Below are 14,909 nucleotides of genomic sequence, written 5' to 3' on the forward strand. Positions count from 1 at the left end.
CTGCTTGGAGGAATAACACAGCTTAGCCTGCCTCTTGTCTATAATCAGTTTAGAACCCAAATAACCTTGTAAGTCTTAAACATCCCAATGCTATTTAATATAGGCTCATATTTTTAATATTAAAAAATGAGATTTATTATTTCTTTACTTTCAAATGTCTATAGCCAGTAACTAAATCTAAATTCTTTTTAAAGTGTAGTTTAAAAATGTACACAATACTTTGAGGAATAGGGTATGAGAGTTTCTTTCCATAACACTCAAAATATTTGTAGCTAATTTAAGTCCATCTGTAGCAATGGAAGGCCACATCTTTAATCTGATCACCTTGATCTTCTATTCAAAAGACAGATTTTACTAGATCTTTGTGGTTCAGAGATTTATTTAATCCTGCCACTTTCTAATTATCAATAAACTGTGACTTTTTGAACTCCCAAAAGATCTGAATATCTAGACTCTTTCTATAAACTTAAATTTACTTTAATGAGCTATAATTCACATACCATTCTAATTTGGTGTTTTAAAAAGTGCAATTCAGTAGTTTTTAGTACATTCATAAAGTTATGCAAAAAATACCACTATTTTCAGAATATTTCCAGCATTTCAGAAAGAAAATGTATAACTTTCTGCAGTCACCCTCCATGTTCCCCTTTCTCTAGATCCTGAAAACCACTAATTTTCTTTTTCTGTTTTTTTTTTTTTACACCTATTGTGTAATTGTAATGTAAACGGAATTATACATTATGTAGACTTTAATAACTGGTTTCTTTCACTTAGCATAATGTTTTCAAGATTGATCATGTTTTAGCACGTAACAGTACTCCATTCTATATGTGGCTAAATTATAACCTATTGTATTGATATACCACATTTTCTTTATCCATTCATCAGTTGGTGAACCTTTTGGGTTTTGTCATTTCGAGGCTATTATAAATAATGTTACTATAAGCATTTATGTACAAGGTTTTATGTGGACATGTTTTCAACTCTTTTGGCTATGGACCTAGGAAGGAAGTTACTTGCTTGTATGGGAACTCTAACTTTTAAGGAACTATTAAACTGTTTCCAAAGTGGCTGCACTATTTTACATTTCTACCAGCAATGTAGTATATGTAAGAAAAGTAAAACAAGCACTTTAGTTTTCTCTTTTATTTAACATTTTTTTAAAAATACTTGATTCCCTATCGTTCTTCAAATTACTGAGGATTTTTTTTAGTTTGAAAATTGTTATAAACTTACAAATTTAAACATTTTATGAGTTTTAATACATTGTAGTTATTGTCCGAACTGTTGCTCAAAGCATACAGTTAGGGTTTTAATTTCTTCATATTCTACTAATTCTTGATATTTTCCATTTTTTTTATTATAACCATTCTGTTGGGTGTGAAGTATATCATGGTTTTGATTTTCATTTCCCTAATAACTAATAATATTGAAGATCTTTTCATTTATGTATTGGCTACTTTCATATCTCCTTTTGAGAAATATCCAATCGAAATCTTTGCCTCTTTTTAACTTGGCTATTTGTCTTTTTAAGAGTCTTTCAATATACTGGATATTAATCTGTTATCATACATATGATTTGCAAATAATTTCTCCCATTACGTATGTCTTTTCAGAGAAGACATATAAGATATTCTCTTTGTGCTCTTACAAACTTTTTATAATCTTTAGCTTGATCCATTTGTTCATTAAATGTTCCAAAGTTTGAAATCATATATCTCATCCTTCTTAATTTAAAATTTTCTATAAAGAAATATTATTGCTATCAAGCATTTTCCTACAGTATATGTAAGAAAAGTAGAACAAGCTCTTTAGTTTTCTCTTTTATTTAACATTTTTTAAAATCCTTGATTCCCTATCGTGCTTCAAATTTACTTAGGATTTTTTTTAGTTTGAAAATTGTTATAAACTTACAAATTTAAACAGATTTTATGGGTTTTAATACATTGAAGTTATTGTCCGAACTGTTGCTCAAAGCATATCTTTGTCACACAGTTAGAACCTCCTTAGGTTGGTCCCTGTGTCTTTTTGGCATAATCCAGATAGTCTGTGATAGCTTTTTTTCTTTGTGGTATGACAAACTATTCTGTGCTTTCTTGTATTTCTTTCTCCAGACTTGGAGCTCTGGTTCTTTATAGAATTAAATTTTATGTATATATTATAATTTGAGCAATAAAAATGTCCATTTTTACTGGGTCAACCATTATTTCTAGGCTATTTCAGTGAACAGAGCTAGAAAATATGTGACATGAGTCCAGTACTCATTTTAGTTCTTAATGAAACTAAATAATTATTTATATATTTTAGCTCATAATTCAACATTACAGTCTCAAGAAAAGCATGCCTACCTTACCTCTAATAATAAAATTAGTAAATCATATTATTCAGTGTAAGATTTTTTTCCAATCTCTGGAATGCAATGACAAATTATTTTAAAAATCACTTGCAGAAAAACTTTCAATATAGTTATACTTTATACTCAGTATAAAGTTTAGAATTATTGATTTTTATTTTTCTTTAACTGTTTAAACTCTGCATATTACAGTTTCAATATAATAATCTAAAATACCTGTATGATTTAAAAGTGTATAAAAAAAAGAATATAAATTGGATCTTATTCCTTTTTCCCTGACTTATTCTGCCCCCCCATACATATCACTTAAAAGTATGGCTTACGTATTCATTTTAAACAGTATGACTTGACAGAATATATAGAGATCAGTACTCATCTCTAGTTTCTTAAATATAAAGTGGCATTTTAAGACATTTCTCTACTTTTTTTTTGTACTCAAAAATAAATCCTAGAGATCATTTCATAGGATCATCAGGATGTACTCTTCATGCTTTATTACTGGTGCATATTACAAAAATATAATAGTGAGTTATAATACTTACTATTGTATTACATTTATAAATTATCTTCAAGAGAAGTAATATTTTTATAATGTGGAGTCTCCCTAATTGAGAACACAGCATGTTTTTGGACTTATGTTTCATTAAGAAGTGTTTTGTAGTTTATTTCATATGGATTTGCATGTCTCATTTCAAGCTAGAAATTTTTATTTTTATTCTTTCTTTGTTATTCGTTATAGTAAATAGTTTATTTTCTTTCTTATAACTGGTTTTCTTTACACACGTAAAAGCTATTGGTTTTGTATGTTGTTTTCTGAATCAGCTACTTTACAAAATTTACTTCATTTTCAGGATGTTTTCTTTGATTCCTTCAAGAAATTTTTACACCTCTAATTGTTTTCACTAGTATATTTGCATCTGCTGAAGGTAATGGCTTCTATATTCATCTTATGATTTATTCGAGAATAACTGTATTAACATTTAAACTAATGATGCAAAATCAATAGATGTGGGGCTTTAAAAGTCCTGGCATTTTTAACAACAATCAAGTCATTGAGTGACACCAAACAGAACTAGCAGTCATGGTATTCTTCCCTACTATATACTTATGGGACAACAGAGAAACAAAATTTTCACTTAAGAATGTTTTGACGAAGCTATAGATAGAATCATTATTAAATGTCAACCATTATTAAAAAATTATTGACATATAACATTGTGCAAGTTGAAGTTTTAAATGTTGATTTGGTCCATTTATATATTACAATATGATTACCATCTTAGTGTTAGCAAAAACCTCTATCATATCACATAATTTAGATGATGAGATTTTAAATAATCTTTGATTCTTGTAAAATTGTAGCCATCATAATTATACCTGATATTTATACTTTTTTTATTGTTTTGAAAGACTTCCATATGTTAACTCATTTGATCTTTGTAACAACCCTTAGAGATAGGAACTGTTGGTATTCCTATAGTACAAATAGAAGCACAGAAAGTTTAAGTAATTACCTAAAGTCACTCAGTTAATAAATGAAAGTAGGATTTGAGCATATACAGTACATCTCCAGGCATTGTTTCTTCAAAATACACAACTGTACTGGAGGGCATGCTTTTTAATATTTGATGTTATGAAATAAGTAATATTCATAGAACGCTTTTGCTACATATCAAAGTTTAATGGTTGTTTTGAGGAAAAGTATTTGTCTTGGGCCATTGTGTGATTTGAAAGCTGAACTAATTACTTTTTTAATGGCATATCATTTTTATGAAAAATATGACCAACATAAATTATGGGTATTCGGACTGGGATATTTTAAAACTATATATATTTGAAAATTAAGAAAGCCTGCAATTTCAAGGAAAACAACTGATTGTATTTGTTACCAATAATAAATTTGTACTTTTAGCGAACATTAAAATTTAGGAAAACTTAGTATATGCCAGGATGTACCTTGTCACTTAACTTTGTTCTAAACATTGGCCATGTTTATTGTTTTGCTGTCTTTATACAAATATTTATTTTTGTGTAAATGTTCAGAAACATTCTAAAACTATGTTACTGCCATCTTTCCAAATTCTCCCAAAATAACATTGATTCAAAAACATAGCTCTTGTTATGAGACTGCTGCTTGATGTCAATGATGATGTATTGATAGCCCAAACTCCACTTAACGAAACTAGGGTGAATATTTAGCAGATAATTACTACTAGTTATAAATCACATCTTCTTTTTTTTGCTCAGGAGAAAGTTCTGACTAGTTAGTGAGCATACCTTACTTGTAACTAAATATTCTGAATATAATTCCTATAAAAACCTGACTTTATATTATTATTTTTATTTAGATAAATGTAAAGCCCAGAAGGAGTCATAAAAAGAGACAAGATAAAAGGACTGACTGAAAGTGACCTGACTTGTTGCTATCTACAAATGAGTATTTTTCTCCAATGTTAATGAGATTAAATTATCAGGACTTTGCCTCTTCAACAAATTTTTATATGCAAGCAGATATCACTTGTTTGAAAAAGAAATAGCATTATTCAGACAGTATGAAAGAACTACTCAATTTACAACATAAATCATAAATTGTGAGAACATATTTTATCCAGAGCTCAAAAGAAAACTTAAATATGCAAATATAATCTGTGAGATCCTTGAATAAAGATATAATCTTTACACATCTTCAAATCCCTGAAATTTAGTAGAAATTTACATTTAGGAAGTACTCCACAAAGATGTTTTGATTTTCTAAAATGAGAGACCTACTTGAATTAATGAAAACTACATTCAAACATGTATACTGAAAATATGATTTATAATTTCATGTACAGTTGAACATTTAAAAAGGAGCAAAATTAGTGATTTTCAGAAGAATAGCCTTATCCCATCTCTTAAGAATGTCATTGGAAATGCAATTGAGTTAATTGATCAACTATAAGTGAAAAGAAGAGACTTTCTACTTTTCCAGTTTCCAAATGGAACACTTTAGTCTGAAAGATATAATATTTGAGCAATCTTTCTTTTGAAAAACAGGGCAGGAAAAGTACAAAATTTACATAAACAGATTGCATGTCAAAGGCAATCATTTAAGTCCAAGTTTTATAAACATGATAGATTCTAGTATTTGTTTTCTGACCAAGGTATCAGTTTCTACAGAATCTTAATACATTTTAATTGTTCATATCTTCTATTAATGTCACATGCTGAGTAGTCCTAGAGTCATGTGTCCAGAATACCCTGGGGAAATGATATAAACATTCAAAGTTACTAAGAGTTAGTAAAATTGGGATGACAAAATATAGAAATAAAGTTAAAAATAAAAAGAATATTAAAGCAAATAAATAAGGCACTGCTAGTATTATTTCCATAGTATTCTGAAATTTAAACTACAATTTTTCAAAAATCTATATAGCACTAATGAATGTTTTATTAAACCTGACTTTTAAGATTTTGTAACTCAGCCATTGTTGGCTGTAGAAAAAAGTAAAGTTAAGATGAATAAGATAAGGGATTAACTTCATAGTTGGGTTAAATATAGCAGGAAGTCCAAAATAATAGGAAGTCCAAAATAATAGGAAGTCCAAAATAATAGGAAGTCCAGAATAATAGGAAGTCATGAATAAGAAAATCTAAGTAAAAAGACCTTTGACACTGAGAAGTTCTGCTTAAAGGATGGTTAATTTATAATGATTCTCTTTAAAGGTGAGCAGATAGAGGGTTCTTTGAAAACAGAAATAAATAAATCATTACACTTGGATGATATAAATATTTAGTAATAATTTACCATAACATTCATTTATCCATAATATCCCATTACGCAAGTATAAGTTATTAGTATAAAGGTAATTTTTGAGAAGGCTAAATCCACAAAATGTGCTCAATACTCAATCATTTCAAGTAAAGCAGAAGTTAAGATCATATGGCTAAATTTTGAGGACCATTAAAACTCTAAAAGGGTCCTATTAACTAATCTTTCCAAATAACAATAAAATAAATAATATATGGATAAGAAAAGGAGATCCTTACATATGCTGCCTATAAGAGACTTCAGATCAAAAAACACACAGACTGAAAGTAAAGAGATGAAAAAAGATATTTATGAAAGTGGAAACGAACAAACAAAAAGCTAGTTTAGCAATACTTATATTACTCAAAGTAGAATTTAAAACAAAGCCTATAACAAGAGACCAAGAAGGACCCAGTAATTTTACTTTTGGGTATTTACCTGAAGAAAATCAAAACACTAATTTGAAAAGACATATATTCATATGTTTATTGAAGCATTATTTACAAAAGATATGAAAGCACACTGGCCTACAAAGTTTCTGTTGAGAAATCAGCTAGCAGTCTTTTGAGAGCTCCCTTGTAGATAATAAACTACTTTTCTCTTAATGCTTTTAAGAGTCTCTCTTTGTCTTTAATCTTTGGCATTTTAATTATGATGAGTCTTGGTGTTGGCCTCTTTGGGTTCATATTATTCGGGACTCTCTGCACTTCCAAGACTTGTATGTCTCTTTCCTTTGCCAGATTAGGGATGTTTTCCATCATTATTTCTTCAAAAAGGTTTTCAATTCCTTGCTCTTTCTTCTCTTCTGGTACTCCTACGATGTGAATATGATCCAGAGACCTCTTAAAGTATCCTCATTGTTTTTGGATTCTTTATTTTGCTTTTCGCTATTCTGATTACATGTTTTCTACTACCTTATTTTCTAAATTGCTGATCTGCTTCATCTAATCTACTGTTGATTCCCTCTAATGTAGTCTTTATTTAAGTTATTATAGTCTTCATTTCTAACTGGTTCTTTTTTATGTTTTCTACCTCTATTTTATATTTCTGTCTCTTTATTGAAGTCTTCGTTGAGATCATTGAGCATCCTAATAAATTGCTTGTCTCCATTTTGTTTGGTTCTTTTTCTAGAGCTTTGTTCTTATCTTTCATTTCTTTGTCTCTTCATTTTGGCTGCCTCCCTGTTTTTGTTTCTATCTATTATATAGAGCTGCTATGTCTTCCAATCTTATGTAGTAGGTGTTCTGTGGGGCCCAGTGGTCAAGTGAGTTGGATGCCCTAGGTGTGTCTCTTGTGTGGGTTGTGTGTGCCCTCCTGTTATAGATGAGTCTTGATTGTTTTTGACATGCCGATGGGAGATATTAACCCTAAGGTTCATTGGTTCTGAAGACTGGCCATGACTACAGTGGAGGAGCTGTCATGCATGGGCTGACACTGTGGAGCAGGATTTGCTTTAGTGAGACTCTGATGCCTGATGAGTCTGCCCTTCGTATGTGTCATTTATGAAGGTGTTTGGGTGGTGCTCTGGTGTGGTCTAAAGCTGGACATCAAGTGTGTTGGTTCTGGGGCCCTTTGGAAGGGGCTCTGTTACAGCCCATCAGCTATTGTCTGTGATGTGCCCAGGGCCAGTTGGTATTAGCTATAAGTGACCTACAATTGTTGCCACTTGTTCCGGGCTTGAAGTAACCTGGGAGAAGCTAAAGTGAGAACTGAGGCTGGCTGCTTCTAGTTCCAGGCCTGGGGATGCTTAGAAAAAGGTATGGGGTACACCAAGGCCAAATGCTATTTGTCTGGGGTTTGTGAACCTTTGAGAGATTTTAGGAAATTCCATAGTATTATTCAAAGTAGGCCGTGTGTATGGAAAAGTCACTGGAAGCGGCTTGGGTGGGCCTACAAGTTGGGTGAGGCAGGGTTTTTAGGGAATCACCAGGGTAGATGGGGTGAAATGTATTAGCCAGGTTGGTGGAGACTCAGATATGGCACCTGCCTATGGGTGCAGGCTGGGAGAGGAAAAGGTTCAGCAAGAACCAATGGCTTCCACCAGCACTCTGTCTGGGATAAAGCTGCCATACCACCTCTTCCTCTAAAATCAGATAATTCAGTTCCTTCTTGTATACCCCTGGCACCTTTTGAACTACTGCCCCAGTATTGGAACTCACAGCAAGTAAGTCCATGTGGGAGCTATTTAAGAGGAATGCTTGAAACTTCAGCCACCCTTTGTCTCACTAAACATAATCTTTGCTGATTTTCACAGCCAGAAATTATGGAGATTTCTCTTCTTGGCACTGGAACCCTGGACTAGGCAACCTAGTGTGGGACTGGGACCCCTTGTTCCTTAAGGGAAATCACTGCAGCTGAGATATCCTTTCTTATTTTTAACTGCCGCACATGGGTGTGGGACCAGTCCGTTCTGGGTCTCTGCCCCTCCTACAGGTGTTGAAGTGGCTTCTTCTGCATATTCTTAGATGTGGGACTTATGTTCAACTAGACTTCGGGCGATTCTCAATGATGGTTGTTCTATAGTTTATGAGGTCTCAAAGCCATTCTATAGAGTGGTTTTCCTTGAACCAAATCCTCTACCAACTTCTTAATCATTCTTTCCTCCAAAGTAAAAGCCTTTATGATAATCTCTGTCAAAAATTTCACTATTTTATAAGTAAACACTATTTGAATCTCAGTATTAGCACAAGAGATCAGACTACAAAAAATAGCTACTATATTAAGTCACAATTTTTTAGAAAATAGATTTCAGTTTTATGTAACATAGAAACTACTTGAGTAGGCCTTAGGAGAAAATAAAGGCTGTGTAATTACAATGTGCAGAGATTCTAGCAAATTCATTAAGATAGTCTTGTTCTTTACAGATTGGACTTTCTATCTTCTCTCCTGGCTTCATTCTCTGACAGCTTTGTGGGCCCCACTTCAAGGCTTATATACTATCACTTGAGCAATTTCAATGAGGATAGAATTCCTCTTTTCTAATAGTTCCAACAAAGGCCTGAGAATGAATGCCATTGGCCTTTTGCAGTTACATGGACATCTGTGTGTCAGTTATTATGTCAAGAGAAATGATATGCCTTGAATGAGTAGGCCTGGTTCTCCTCAAATCAGTAGTTAAGATTAGTCATATGTGAACCACATGAACTGAGAGAGAAGGTGAAGGTATTCCCAATGGAAACAAAGGTACACATACCAAAAGAAGTGGCAAGGGAAAGTAAGTAACTATGTTCACCAGTGTTAAAAATCCTCTTTTTACAATATTTTCATTTTTACCTTTAAAAGACAAAGAATTGTCTTAGTAACAGATAGTGGAATAAAAGGAAATATGAGAAAAGAAACAAATAAAGTTCAAATTTCTACTTATGATTTTCTCAATTCGTATCACTTGGATCTAGATCTTATGCTGTCCTTTGCATTGCCTTTGAGAAGTCACATGCATAATTTTAATAAACATGTTTTCATCTTTTCCAATATGTGATCTTGTAGCTTTATATCATCAGTGTAAATGTTATAGGGATTAGATTGCCCATTTGCAAAGAGAAGATAACCTGGTAATGTGTGCTGATGGAGAATCAATTCCAGAAACAAAGAGAATATAACCTCAGCATGTTACCTTAATAGCTAAGCAAATATCACATCTTCTGAAGGTGCATAATAAACAGACATCTCTTCCTCATAAGAATCTTCTTCCAGGTTAGGGGTTTGGTGGAGGTGAAGACAGGTGGTGGGGAGGGGGTCCCATGCTATCTTTATTACTCTTAGTAAAAACTGTTAGGCAAATCCATTTTTTCAAGTTTATAGGATATGAAGTCTTGGTAAAATTTGAAGATATATTTGTGTCCTTCTTTGATGTCAATTTTCTATAAGATGGAGAGATAGCAAGTATGGGTTTGTGGAAACAATCCAAACGCTAATCCTAGATCTCTTATGGTCTACACATGTATCTGTGTGCAAGTAACTTTAACAGTTGGTAATTTAGTCTCTTACATGAAAAAATTATATTAACTCCTATATTTTTATGAGATAAGTTTTATAAGAATAGAATATTTATGACCACTCATTGAAAATTTATGTTATGCAAATGCAAAGTAGCACTTTACTATTCTTGGTATTATTTTACACAATTTTAATACATATCTTTATATATGGTAATATGTGTCTTCTACAATCTTTAATAGTCATAAATCTCACTCCACATCCTCTCAATGAATGCTGATACACCCTAATTTATATCTTCAGCCCCAAATTCTCTTTTCACCTTTAGATGCAGACAACAAATTGCTGATTTAACAGATCCACCAAAATATCTGATGGACCTCTAATACTTAACATGCCCAAAGTAAAATTTAGTGCTGCTTCCCAATCCTTTTCTACTCCTATCTTCTCCCTCACAGTAAAGTAAATTGCAAATCATCAGTTGTTCTGGTCAAAAATCTGTCATTTGTCTTTTATTTTTCTCTTTATATTTCTCAATTTATCAGCAAGATCCTAAATATACCTACAACATAATGATTTTTCATCGCTTTCACTTTCAGCCACTTTCAGAAAGGTTTCCTTTATTCCACTTTTACTCTCATGACAAGCCACATACCAGAAAATAAGTTCCAGTGATTTTTGCATTGATTTTCCTATTTTGCATCACATGATACTAACCCTAAATCAGCTATTTTGATAGTTGGGCCAGAAATTAAAGATCTTAAACAGCTACTCTGCTTAATAAAAGTACTCTATGTTTGATTATGACAGACTTGGCTAATATAATTAGGATTTAGTGAATTTTATGGTGGAAGTGACAGCTAATGACTCAAGAATAGTGATAACAGAATCTAGGGAACTCCATGAGAAAAAAAAAATGACATGAGAAGTTTAGAGCAGGTGAGGTACATGTATGTTTGTGTGTGTATGTGTGTATGAAGTAAATAATTGTATATGACTGTTAAGAAAGAGCACATAGTTTAGGCATCACATCCTTGAGACAAAGGGCTCCTAGAAACAGTACCGTGACCTGAATTAGTTTCCAATTTGAGAACCTTGCTTACACAACTTTTGAAATTCTCATTTTCCTTTTCTGTTTTTTAAAAATAAACCACCATTAACTGAGGCAAGCAAGGCTAGTCCATGTTATGTGTAGTTTGAAAAAATAAAATAATACTATCTAAAATAATTATTGGAGTTAATTTTCAAGTAATGGATCCGCAGGGAGCCTTGGAGGTTATGGACTGGCAATGGTATACACATGGAGGTGGCAACAGGTCATAGCTCACAGTGTCTTGGTGAAATTAATGATGGAAATATTACCTGTATTCTCTTATATAAACAATTCTCTATAGAAAACAGAATTTTGACTGCAGCTTTGTTATACTTTCAATGTGTTAAGTAATACAGAGAGTGTAGAAGTAAAGGTTGACTTCTCCTGCCTCTAAATGACTACAGTAAAAAAAAAAAAAAAAAGACAAAAGAGGAAAAAACTCTTGTTTTCATAAAAACTTATTTTAAGTTATATTTTCTTTTTGTAACTGATCTTCTTAAATGAATTAAAAATAGATTTTGAGATATGTACACTATATTAGACAGAAAAACTGAAGTCTGTAGATGATAAGATTTCATGGTCAAGATCAGGACTTAAATTGTCAAATGTCAGGTACCCAGGGATTTGAATGGGATTATTTGAGGAGAATTAAAAGTGCCTGAGGGGTTGCAGAATCCCAATGCTACAAAACCATATAAATCATCTCTTAATTTATCTTAAAATTAGAGCAAATACTATCAAAAATGACCTGTGGATTTAGGAACAAGGTCAAAAAATCAGATTAACAAAGAAAGAAATGGATTGTGAGTTTTACAGTATCTTCTAAAAGAAATCAGGAAGGAATTAAGTAAAAATAAATTTTAAGGGCTTCTGATAAAAAAGTTTACCAAATAAGTAAATATTACATTGAGAGGATTGATTGCTTGCTTGTTAGTAAAGATGCTTAGGGAGATAACACACTGTTCAGTGTGTTAATGGGAGCAATACTGGTAGCTTTAATGTCTTTTTGTATTTACTGATAAAAACTTAAACCCAGTGGTGATCTGTGCTGTTCAAAATTGAAGGAATAAAAGACCACGGCTCTGAGAGGGGGAAAAAAAAAAAAAAAGTGGGATTACATCTATTCCATATTTCTGGCTCATTTCTGCTTTAAAGTTCTAGTCAAGATGCAAAAGAATTTTAATTCATGGCCAGTCATTTAAGAGAAGCACATAGAAGGTTAAAATATCCCTTTTCTGACATTCCTACCTGACCCAAGAAATGCTAATGAGAAAGAAACCAAAATAGTGCTATTGACTATATCAAGAGTGGGATATAAACATATGTCTAGTTAGGAATAAATATTTTATGCAACTAATAACAAATTAATCATGAAACCCCAAAAACTTAACACTTACGCACTGTTAGGAAAAACAGTTCGGAAAAGTTTGTATGGACTTTTACTGACTCAACTAGTAGGTGGCCCAGGTTACTTTTCTTCATGATCTACTGAGCAGAACTATAACAGGGCTCTGCCAAACTGCAAGGAGGCTGAAAACTGTCAAATGAAACACATGGTGAGCATTATTGTTTCTATCATGGTCAGCCATTCTGGAACCAATTTGTCCTTTACTTCCTTTTCCATAAAACACTCAACCTTTCTACAAGGGATACAAATCATAAATATTTGAGTATCTAGCTAAAGCTTAGGATACCTAGGTGATATATTGTGGTCTCTCCAATGATCTCACAGATGTTTTATTATGGTCCTGAGAACAATCAATTTATAAGGACAAGTTGTCCCACCACAGCCAACATGCAATGGTAAATGATAGAAATAGCATGTAAATACTCTAAAACCCACTGCAAAGACATTGTGTAGGTACTCAGCCTGAAGAGGATGATGGCTGATTAGGCCTTGATTTCTTGCCTTAAGTGTTGTCTCATTGTCTAATAAGCTTCAAGGTCTTTCCTCTTTGATATAGGTGGCTCTATTAATATTAGACAAAATAGATCAAAATAGATTATAAGTCAAAAACTGTTGCAAGAGGAAAAAAAGACATTATGTACTGATAAAAGTGTCAGTTCATCAAGTATAAAAATTATAAAAACATGCAACAAACAATGGAGCTCCAAAATATATGCAGCAAGTGTTGACAGAATTGAAAAGAGCAATGTTTCTAGAATAATATAATAGTTAGAGACTTCAATACATCACTTTAAATAGCAGATAAAACATCTACACAGAGGATCAGTAAAGAGAGATCATAAACTACACCAGAAACCAACGAAGCCTAATAGACATGTAAAGAAACCTTCACCCAACAACAGAATACACATTTCTCTCAAGTATACAAAAAACATTCTTCAGTATAGAACATATGTTAGATCACAGAATAATTTTTATAAATTAAAAAAGGTTGAATTTATACAAAATATTTTTTTATGAACAGAACGGAACAAAGCTGGAAATGAATAAAAGAAGAAAAACTAGAAAATTTACAAATATGTAAAAATTAGCATACTCTTAAACAACAATTGGATCAAAGAAAATATCACATGGATAATTAGAATATACTTAGAAATGAAAGAAAATAATGACACAATATACCACAATTTATGAGATACAGCAAAGGTAATGCACAGTATAAAGTTTAAAGGTGTAAATGCCTACATTAAAAAAGAAGAAAGATCTCAAATCAATAACCTAACTTTATTGAGGAACTAGAAAAAATAGAGTAAACTAAACCCAAAGAAAACAAAAGAAAGACAATAATATTACAGAAAAGATAAAGAAAAAAAAATACTGGTAAGAATAAACAAAACCAAAAGTTGATTCTCTAAAAAGATTAACAAAACTGATAGATACTTGCTAGAATGAAAAATTTAAAAAGAGAGAAGACACAAATAACTAAAATCAGAAGTTAAAGTAGTAATGTTATTACTGACCTTACAGCAATAAAAATAAATGTAAGACAATACCTTGAACAATGACACACCAACAAATTATATAACCTAGGTAAAATAGGAATATTCCTAGACACACAAAGCACATAAACTAACCCAAGAATATTAAAAACAAAAATGTTAGCAGATTTATAAGATGTAAAATTATTGAATCAGTAATCAAAATCATTTCAGTAAAGAAAAGTCCGGGACCAGGTAGCTTCACTGATAAATTTTACCAACAATTGAAAATATTTAAAAAGAAACTAACATCAATTCTTCTCAAAATCTGCAAAAAAATACTTGAGTAGGGAACATTTCCTATCATTCTATTAGCCTAGCATTAGCCAGATACCAAAGCTAAATAAAGACATTACAAAAAACTAATATTCTTTATGAGTAAAGATGCAAAAATTCTCAACAAAATACCAACAAACTGAATCCAACAACATAGTAAAATGATTATACTTCATGATCAAGAGATATTTGTCCCAAGAATGCAAGATTATTCAACATAAGAAAAAATATATAATACACTACATCAATAGAAGAAGAAAAAACATTTGAATATCACAATTGTAGAATAAACATTTGACAAAATCCAACACTCTACTACAATAAAAACCCTCAGAAAACTAGGAATTGAAGGAAACTTTCACAACATGTTAAAGGACATTTTCCTGTTCTCTTTTTATTCTTGGAAACTGAGTCTTTCTCTTTCTTTTGAGCTCAGCTATGTGTTTAATTAGTTTTTTGTTTGTTTTTGAGTTAAACTTCAATCAAATTTAAAATACATGGTCATTTTTGTTAAA

The sequence above is a fragment of the Pteropus vampyrus genome, unplaced genomic scaffold (assembly GCF_000151845.1).
Source record: "Pteropus vampyrus isolate Shadow unplaced genomic scaffold, Pvam_2.0 Scaffold120, whole genome shotgun sequence".
In the NCBI taxonomy this organism is placed as follows: domain Eukaryota; kingdom Metazoa; phylum Chordata; class Mammalia; order Chiroptera; family Pteropodidae; genus Pteropus; species Pteropus vampyrus.